General features: G+C 45.2%; 1 pseudogene; it reads left to right on the plus strand.

Moving 5' to 3' along the window:
* Window positions 1–432: 432 nt before the first annotated feature.
* LOC140897594 (olfactory receptor 14A16-like) lies at window positions 433–2,502 on the plus strand (annotated as a pseudogene).
* Window positions 2,503–3,394: the final 892 nt, after the last annotated feature.

Consider the following 3,394-nt stretch of genomic DNA (forward strand, 5'->3'; position numbering starts at 1 on the left):
TGGGTGAGTCAACATCATATTGCCCTGGAAAGTGAGAATCAGGCTGTGTTAGAATTTTAGTTGATCAGTTTCATACCCAAGTTGTGAGAATTGCTGGGTTTGGAGTGTGCTTTGTTCCATCCTTCATATTGCATTTTATCAAGCCACACCTTGGGCCAAATCCTCAGATGAGATAAAGTGACGAAGCTCCATTGACTTTAAAGGAGCTGACCTAATTTACACTAGTGTGGTAATGTGACTCCTTGATTGTCAGAGGCAAGGAACACTAACAACACCTACTCATTGTAAGTGATGAGTTCTGTGCACCTTTGACATTCATAGAATGAGATATTAGGGAAAGGGGAATCAGAGCCATTCCCTCTGTCGCTCTAATCCTGACCATTGTCTTTCTCGTTCCCTCCACAGACATCGCACAGTGTACTGCGGAAGAAAATGTCCAACCAAACTGCCGTGACCGAGTTCCTTCTCCTGGGATTCTCTGACATTCAGGAGCTGCAGATTTTACACTTTGTGGTGTTTCTTCTGCTTTACCTGATATCCCTGCTGGGGGACCTTCTCATCATCACAGCCATAGCCCTTGACCGCCACCTTCACACCCCCATGTACTTCTTCCTGATGAATCTGTCCATCCTAGACCTCGGCTCCATCTCTGTCACCATCCCCAAATCCATGGCCAGTTCCCTCACGAACACCAGATCGATTTCTTATTCTGGATGTGTCACCCAAGTCTTTTTCTTCATCTTCTTTGCTGAAACCGACTTTGTCTTACTCACCATCATGGCATACGATCGATACGTCGCCATCTGCAAACCACTGCACTATGAGACTATAATGAACAGGAGAGCTTGTGTCCAAATGGCAGCCAGTGCCTGGATCACTGGAATTCTCTACTCTGCACTGCACACTGGGATCACCTTTGAAATCTCCTTCTGTGGAGGCAACGTGGTGGATCAGTTCTTCTGTGAAGTCCCCCAGCTCCTCAATCTCGCCTGCTCTGACTTGTACCTCATTGAAGTTGGATTTCTGTTAGCCGACGGCCAAGGATGTTTGGTGAGGTGCCAGCTATGCCCGTTTATACCATCCGTGACTTTAACCGCTAGGACGCACTGTCCCTTCGCGGCGGGCAGCCCGGGCTAGGCTGACGGATGCCCCAAGAGTTTGCCCCGTGGAGGCGGCACAACTCAACGCTAGGCTCTTAGTACTCTCACCTAATGGCCAGGCTTTAGAGCCAAAACGGCTGAGGTTCTTTAATTGTGTTGGCTGCTTTACAGTAAACCAGAGAAAACAAGTCAGGCTTATGCATAAATGGTTACCATAATTTATTAAGCTAGATTCTAATCATGTGGTTACAAAATTGCTAGTGCCTACTTATTTAAATGTAGAGATGTTACACACACAAACAAGTTACAAAACTGAAGCCACAATCCCAAAGAAAGAAAACAAAGTATAGAGCTCTATTTCAAAATATGTGTACACTAAAGATAGGAGATCAGGTGTGGGTGCTTCTTACCCTCCTTGCATCTCTCGATTCCAGCGGTGCCAAGCCAGGATCGGTCACTCAATTCCGCGGAAAGACGAATAAGGGACAAGGCGTAGGGACCCTCTTAGCTGCAGAAGCCTTGGGAGGCTGTCACTTATCTGACCAGCAGATAGATAGTGAAAAGCACGCAAAAATCATGGTGCTGTAGGTCCCCTACTTATACCTCTGTACTCCTTTATTCTCTTTCTCCTTTCTTATGCCAAATTGAGGCTGGTCTGTCGGGGTGACGCCAGCTTTCGCAAGAGTAGTTTACACTTGCAAGGGAGAGAAACAATAAGTTTCGACTACTGGACATTTCTTTTCTCAGGGTAAATATTTTCCCACCTAGGATGTTGGGGTGTGTGCATCACGCTATTTAGTAGGGGCTAAGAGCCATGTCTGTCACAGGGCCTCTGCCTGCTGTGAGCTTAATCCTTGTATCTGCTCCCAGAGGCACATTGTAGCAGCACACCTGTGCTTTCACAGCTTCAAAGGCTGTGCTGGAATATATGTTAAGTGCCCTGTTCCTGCTTCCTCCTGTGTTTCCAGCAATGCTGGTCTGGGGGGCGGGGGGGGGGGGGGGGGGCGGGGGGCTGGCTGTCTGGCTACAGTTTCTCATCTTTAGTTCATTCTTAGGCTTAAGCTGCTTTCTTTTCATCATTGTGTCATATGTTCAGATCTTCAAAGCAGTGCTGAGAATCCCCTCTAAGTAGGGTGAGCATAAAGCCTTCTCCACCTGCCTCCCTCACCTCACCGTGGTGTCCTTGTTCTTTAGTACTGCTGCCTTTGCCTACCTGAAACCCACCTCCAGCTCAACCTCACGTCTGAATCTCATAGTGGCTGTTCTCTATTCTGTGTTGCCACCAATGATGAATCCGATCATCTACAGCATGAGAAACAAAGAGATCAAAGGTGCACTGAGTAAACAGATAGGTTGGAGGTTATTCACTAAGAACAAAATGTCCATATGTCTCCTTCGGTAGCAATTTCATTCTGTATTTCTTTATAAATAAAATCTGATGACATTATTGCCTCCATGAGAAAATACCGTGCACTCTGTTTATGTGGAATTGGGTATTTGCACTAGTAAAGATACAGACAAACATGACTCAGGAAAAAAAGGCGTTTCTATAGGTTTGCACCAATGTAAATAAGATTGGAATATATCATATACTGCTACCGATCACCATACTACCTGAGACCCTTGCCTATAAAATCAGTAGCCATAGCAGAGTCCCTGGTGAGGTCTTTGGCTCTTCTTATATTTTGGGATAAAAACTCAGATGGAGGTATCGATGCATTTGTTCTTTGTGTTTTTTGTTTGTTTGTTTGTCAGATTTTTAGCTTATTTTTGCTTAACTGGTTGATTGGTGGTTTGGTTTGTTTGTTTTAGGAGGTTTTGGAGGTGGAAAGGCCTGAGAAGATGGTGAGTGTTTGGTGAGACGGGATTTTCAATGTTTGTCCCTTCTTGGGAGTATCCATTTGTCATCTCTTTGATGGGTTTTCTGAGCGAACTGAATGTTTGCTCCCCACAATGACAAAAGAGTGCAAAAGAGGATTATGCATGGCTTAGTTCCTACTGACATGATTATGTGTAGATTGTTGGGATATTATTGTATTATTAATGATATGTGTCATAAATATAAAGGGAAGGGTAACCACCTTTCTCTCCACAGTGCTATAAAATCCCTCTTGGACAGAGGCAAAACCCTTTCACCTGTAAAGGGTTAAGAAGCTAAGATAACCTCGCTGGCACCTGACCAAAATGACCAATGAGGAGACAAGATACTTTCAAAGCTGGAGGGTGGGGGGAACAAAGGGTATGTCTGTCTGGGTGATGCTTTTGCCAGGAAGAGATCAGGAATGCAGCTCAGA

The sequence above is a fragment of the Lepidochelys kempii genome, chromosome 14, assembly GCF_965140285.1.
Source record: "Lepidochelys kempii isolate rLepKem1 chromosome 14, rLepKem1.hap1, whole genome shotgun sequence".
Taxonomy (NCBI): domain Eukaryota; kingdom Metazoa; phylum Chordata; order Testudines; family Cheloniidae; genus Lepidochelys; species Lepidochelys kempii.